We start from the raw sequence: 6,764 nt of genomic DNA, 5'->3' as shown, positions 1-6,764 counted from the left end.
CTCTTTTTTTAGTCAACCTAGCTAAAGTGTATCAATTTTGTTGATTTTTTTTTAAAGATTTTATTTATTTGACAGAGAAAGACACACAGAGAGAGGGAACAGAAGCAGGGTGAGTGGGAGAGGGAGAAGCAGGCTTCCCGCCGAGCAGGGAGCCCGATGTGGGGCTCGATCCCAGGACCCTGGGATCATAACCTGAGCCGAAGGCAAACACTTAATGACTGAGCCACCCAGGTGCCCCTAGATTTTTATTTATTTATTAGAGAGAGAGAGAGAGAGAGAGAGCACAAGCGGGGGGAGGGGCAAAGGGAGAGGGAGAAGCAGACTCCCTGATGAGCAGGGAGCCCAACTCGGGGCTCGATCCCAGGACCCCAAGATCATGACCTGAGCCAAAGGCAGCCACCCAACTGACTGAGCCACCTAGGTGCCCGTCTACACTAATCTTTATTATTTTTTCCCTCCTGCTAGTTTTTTTTCCCTCCTGCTAGCTTTGAGTATAGTTCGCTGGGCTTTGGGTTTTTGTTTTGTTCCTATTATGGCATCTCCGGAAGGATATATGTATATATATATATTTACATTTAAGGAAATTTCTATCATGCCACTGGATGATCGCAGAAATAATACAGACTTTGCAGCTATAGTTTGGAAGTCACTAAATAAATGGAAGATTCACCTTCAATAAGGAAAACTCAACAATTAATGGGGAGCAGGGGAGTGTGATCTTCAGAGCTACATTATACTCCTTATGTTCAGTCTTCAACAGAAAGTACAAAATACTCAAAGAAATAGGAAATATGGCCCATTCTTAAAGGGGGGGGAAATAATTATACAGAAACCAGTTCTGAAGAGGTGCACACATCAGAATTAATAGACGAAGATGTTAAATCAACTGTCTTTAATATGTGTAACAAGCTAAAGGAAATCAGGAGAACAAGATATGAACAAAGAGAGAATGCCAATAAAGAGACAGGAACTGTAAAAAAGGAACCAAATAGAAAATCTGAAGCTGAAAAGTACAATGGCTGAAATGAAGAATTCACTACTATTCGCAACAGACTTGAGCATGCAGAAGAAAGGATCAGCAAACTGGAAGATGAAGCCATTGAAATCACCCAATTCGAGAAGTAGAAATAAAAAGAATGAGGAGACCCACTGGCATGCCATCAGGAGTGCTGACATGCACATCATGGGTCCTAGAAGGAGAAGAGAGGGAAAGAGGCGTGCGTATATCTGAATGAATAATCACCCCAAATGCCCCAAATTTGATGAACGACATGAATCTGTATATCCAAGAGTCTCAACAAACTCCAAGCAGGATAAAGTCAAAGAGGTCCATGCTAGGACATGTTATAATCAAGCTGTGAAAGGCCAAGGTCAGAGAGAATCTTGAAAGCAAGAAACACGGCTTGTCACATACAAGAGATCCTCAGTAAGATTTTAAGCAGCCATCTCATTAGAAGCCTTGCAGACCAGACGGCGGTAGGATGACATACTTAAAGTCCTGAAAGATTAAAAAAAAAAACAACAAAAAAAAACCCTGTCAACCAAGAATTCTCTATCCCATAAAACTATCTTCCAAAAACAAAGGGGAAAGTAAGATATTTCCTGATAAATAAGATCTGAGGGAGTTCATTACTAGTAGTCGTACAAGAAATGCTAAAGAGAGGGGTGCTTGGGTGGCTCAGCGGGTTAAGCGGTTAAGCGTCTGCCTTCGGCTCAAGTCATGATCCCGGGGTCCTGGGATTGAGCCCCGCGTCGGGCTCCCCGCTCAGCCGGGAGTCTGCTTCTCCCTCTCCCTCTGCCGGCCCCTCCCCCTGCTTGTGCACGCTCTCGCACTGTCAAATAAAAAAACAATTTTAAAAAATGTTAAAGAGAGTCCTTCTGGCTGAAATGAAAGGACACCAGACAGTAACTCAAGGCCACATGAAGAGACACGGGAACATTGCAAAAGTCACTACCCAGAAAAATGTACAAGCTCCCATTACTGCAGTTTTGGTTTGTAACTCCTCTTCTTTTTCTATGTGATTTAAAAGGCAAATACATGGAACAATAATTATAAATCTGCCAGTGGGCACACAATACATAAAGACGTACCTGTGACCACAGTGGGGGGGAAGGCTGAAGATGTATAAGAGCTGAATGTTTGTATACTGTTGAGACTCAACTGATATTCTTCAAACCAGGGTGTTATAATTTTAGGATTTTAATTGTAACTTTCAAAGAAACTACTAAGAAAATACTGAATAAGTATACAGAAGAGGAAAGAAGAAGGAAATTAAAAATGGTACCAAACAAAAATCAATACCAAAAAAGGCAGTGGAGGACTTGGGAAGAAAAACCATACAAGACACACAGAAAACAAATGACTACTGGGTAGAAGTAAATCCTCTTTTCAATGTAAATGGACTAAACTCTCCAATTAAAGGGCAGGGGTTGGCAGAGTGCATAAAAAAACGTGATCCACCTACTGCATGCTCTGTACAAGAGGCTCACTTTATTTTTTTTAAAGATTTTATTTATTTGACAGAGAGAAGGAGCGAGCACAAGCAGGGGGAGCGGGGCTCAATCCCAGGACCCCGGGACCATGACCTGAGCCAAAGGCAGACGCCCAACCGACTGAGCCACCCAGGCGCCCCCCAAGAGACTCACTTTAGATACAAAGACACAAAGAAAGTGAAAGGGTGGAATCAGATATTCCATGCAAATTGTAACCAAAGAGAGCTGGGGTGCTTCTATTATTATCACACGAAATGGACTTTATGTCAGGTGCACTTTGGACAAGTTATCACTTCTCAAGATCATGTATGGAAGGGTTGTACCTGCCTGGTTCATATGAAGGGCTGAGGTTTCTGCCTTGCAATCTCTAAGTGCTTATTCAATAGAAAAACTGTTTAATTCTTCTCAGTCTTTGTGGCGAGGACTCACTGGATCAGCCGGAGACTATTTTTATTTATTTATTTTTTATTTTTATTTTTTTTTAAGAGATTTTATTTATTTATTTGACAGAGAGAGACACAGCCAGAGAGGGAACACAAGCAGGGGGAGGGGAGAGGGAGAAGCAGGCTTCCCGCGGAGCAGGGAGCCCAATGCGGGGCTCGATCCCAGGACCCTGGGATCACGACCTGAGCCGAAGGCAGACGCTTAACGACTGAGCCACCCAGGCGCCCCTGGAGACTGTTTTTAATTGTTGGCCCCAGGGGTGTCCACTAACTCCCTCACCTCCTTCTTGTCCTTGCATGAGACCCAGGACCAGCTCCTTTCCTTATCCTGCTCTGCCTTTTCTTCCTGAGTGCCCTTTTCGTGTCCTAGATAATCTACTCCTTGTTGTACATTTACGTGTCGATCCTCTGCTTCAGGCAGGGGTCTGTGTCTGTGTGGGCCACTGAGGGGACACATCAGCACTGCATAAGCGCTGGGGAATGAATCAATGTCCAATAGGCAGCTCACACTTACACGTCCAAACACCAACCCCGCTGCCGTGTCCCCTCTTCAGCCCATGGAACTCTGCCCTCCAGTCACTGAGGCCAAAATATTGGTCTGTTTCCCTCGTACCCATGGAACCCACGTCAGGACATCCCATGGCCCCACCTGCCTGCCACACCCTACCTCCCACCGGTCAGATCCTGCTAGAACCCGGCAGCTCATGACCCTTCACCTCTGCAGGCTCTGCTCACATGGCACCAGGACCATCCTAGTCCGCCTGGCATCCTTCCCATACTTTGTTTGCTTTCCCAGCCTTCTCCCCAGCCTCACACTGACACTGGGCACCCCATATAATTTATGTCGTTAACCTGTGTGTGGTCTGTCTCCCCCACGCAAACATCACTCCAGGTAGGGTGACCAACGGTCCCCATTTGCCGGGCTTTAGGGCTGAGAATCCTGACCCAATCAGCCCCTCAGTCCAGGGCAGACCCCTTGGTCCCCAGCTGCAAGGGCGGTGATCTTAGTTCCTGGCGCTGAGACAGTGGAGCACCCAGTGGGTACTCAGCACCTGCTCGAGAATGGCTGAATGAATGAATGGGGCACACAGCTGTCCCCAGGGCTCCCTGCAGTTCAACTGTGAGCCCCGGCATGGGTGACCTAGCCACCTACCTTTGGTCCTCCCCATCCTGGGGCCTGAGTTCATCAGCGTTTTACTCCTGGGCAGGAGTGGCCTGAGGTGGGAATGGGATTTCTGGCTGGGGTAGGGGTCGGCGATACTGGCCAAGGCAGGCCTGCTGGGCCACGGGGCGCTGGGTGTGGTCTAAGCTCTCGGTGTGGAGGGTGGATCACTGAGCACCACTGCACTTGGTGGCAGCACACGTGGACAGCCGGGAAGCTGGGACCCAAGCATGCCCCGCCTCACCCCATTCCCCATAGCCCTGAACCTCCTTGAGAGGAACACAGTCATGGCCTCTGTTTGGGCCTCAGTTTCCCCCATCTGTGGAAGGCCAGGACAGCGGCAAGTCTTGAGGGAGCCTACACCCGCTCAGCTCCTGCAACCCCTCCCTGCGCCACCTCCGGGCAGGCCAGGGTTCCCAGGGTTAGCCGTGGGTCAGAGCCAGGGTTTCCCTGCCTGGCCACAGTGCTCCTGGATGGTCCAGGTGAGGGGGGCAGGACCTCCGGGCAGGGGCAGCCCCGCCATAGCCGGACTCTGGTCCCTCACCCCGCCTGGGCCTTGATGGGGAGGGAGCACCACGGGCAGACAAGGGCCTCCAGAGGACCCCATGCCCCCAAATCCCGGGCAAGGAGGAAACGTGGTGAGCGCAGAGCCACAGGCTGCCAGCCCCTAAACCCTGACCCAAGGCAGGAGTGGGGGGCCTGGGACTCGAGGGTGAGGCCTCCCTGACCCCCACTCCCCCAGCATCCCATCCCTCTGTCAGTTCCTGGCTTGACCCGGCCACTTTATGGGGACGCTAGAGGGGGCCTTCAGGAAAGGGCGCCCCCTGCTCCGCCCCCCTCCTTCGTGGGGCTGAGCACCAGCAGGGGTGGACAGGTTGAACACCCCTCTTCCTCCCACCCTCCCTCCCACACATGGCCTGGGGGCAGGCCATCGGGGTATTGGCATCTCCAGCCTATGGGGTGTCCTCGGGGACAGCCTGGGGGCTTGCACGTGGTGGGGGGTGAGCAGGCTCCATCTGCAGTCTGTGGATCCACCCTCGCCTCTGGAGGCAATCCCACCTCCCGCCTGGAGGCCCCATACGAACAGGTACACCTGGGCCCCGTAATCTTCCCCACCAGGCCACTTGCGCCAGGGGGCTACCTTGCCCCTCAGACCCCATCTGTGTCCTCAAGGGAAGAGGTGAGCTAGGTGGACAAGTGTTTACTGAGTGTGGGGCACACTGGCTTGCCCCCCCAGCTTGCCGGGGACAGCAGCTGCCATAAAGGGAAGGAGGAGGAGGGACAGCAGAGCCAGGCCCTGGGGGTAGGAGGGCATTTGCAGATGACAGCACAGCCAACCGTCTGGGGCCAGGCCTGGGGCGCCCTCCCTGGGCGCACGGTGGTCAGGCACAGAGGATGTCCAGCCTCCGATGATGGCAGCTCAGGAGGGGCGGCCTGGGGGTCCTTGGGAGCCAGCATGACAGCCCAACTTCCAGGTGGCCCCCGACCTGGGGTGTGGAAATCCCACTGCAGGGCCAAGGGTCCCTCTGGGGTGGCCCTCGGAGAGTGATACTTGGGAGAACGGCACATCCCGGCTCGGGGCGCCTGAGGCCCCGGAAGTGGCCAGCCTTCCCTGGACGGGCCGGGCTGGGGGGCCGGAGAGTGGGTGACCTGACCTCTGGAAAGGCTGGTGCAGGGGGTCAGGTGGATGCCCAGCCTGGGCAGTAAGGGCCACCCAGCGTGGGGACTGCGGTCAGTATGGGAGTGCTCTGGGCGGGAGCTGGAGGTGGTCCTGAGCCAGCTGAGCTGCAGACCGTGTGGGGTCACACTCTGCTCTCCAGAGCCCTGGGAGAGCTCTGGCAGCCATCAGGCAGCGGCCAGGCCCTTGTCCTCGGGCCAGGGATGGTGGCCACAACCACAGGCGGTCCAGAGGGAGGCTGCACCAAGCTGAGACAGGGCAGGTCAGAGGCCAGGCCATCTGGGAGAGAGGGCAGCCCAGCCAGCCATTCTGTAGGCCTTCACCAAAGGGGTTCAGGAAGGGGCTGAAAGTCCTTCATCTGACCCAAAGCCCCGGGCCCAGCCTGAGGGCCCCCAGGGAGCTGCGCCTCTGGGGAGCCGGAAGGAGGCTGGCCCCATAGCCTGGGTTCAGGTGAGCCACCTCCAAATTCGGAGGCCTGGCTTTTGCTGCCAGAGGCCTGGGGGCCCAGAAGTGAGCTGGTCTCCGCCGCACCCCAGCATTCAGCCAGGGCACTCGCTCGTCCTTGATGGGGCTCCTGGCCTCAGTCTGCTGTCCCCTGGGTGGCAGCTGGAAAGAGAGGAATGGGGGTGCTGGTTCAGCCTACCCAATGCCAACCTTGTCTGGGGGCTCACCCTCCTCCAGTCACCCCCCGACGGCGGCAGGAGGAAGGAGAGGGAGTTGCAGACCCCAAATGCTCAGGGCTTACTGGGCAGGGCTGCCCAGTCCTGGAGAGCCAGTGCATGGCAGCAGGCCAATGTCCCGCCTTCAGGGGCAGTCCACCTGGACCCCAAAAGCAGGACGCACTCCCACTTGAGCCGGGCCCAGCCCCTCTGCTCTCCGGCCTGTCCGTGGGGTGCTGGGACCCACCCAGGGCGGCCCCGGAGGCTCTGGCAGTGGCTGAGACCTGCTCCCAGGTCACTGGGCTGGTAGTGGGTGAAGCCCCAGTCCA

This window comes from Mirounga angustirostris, unplaced genomic scaffold (genome assembly GCF_029215605.1).
Source record: "Mirounga angustirostris isolate CCGP_5_RB_7025 unplaced genomic scaffold, mMirAng1.0.hap1 SCAF_5, whole genome shotgun sequence".
NCBI classification, from domain to species: Eukaryota; Metazoa; Chordata; class Mammalia; order Carnivora; family Phocidae; genus Mirounga; species Mirounga angustirostris.
The sequence above is the reverse complement of the archived record's forward strand: the minus strand, read 5'-3'. Positions refer to the sequence as shown.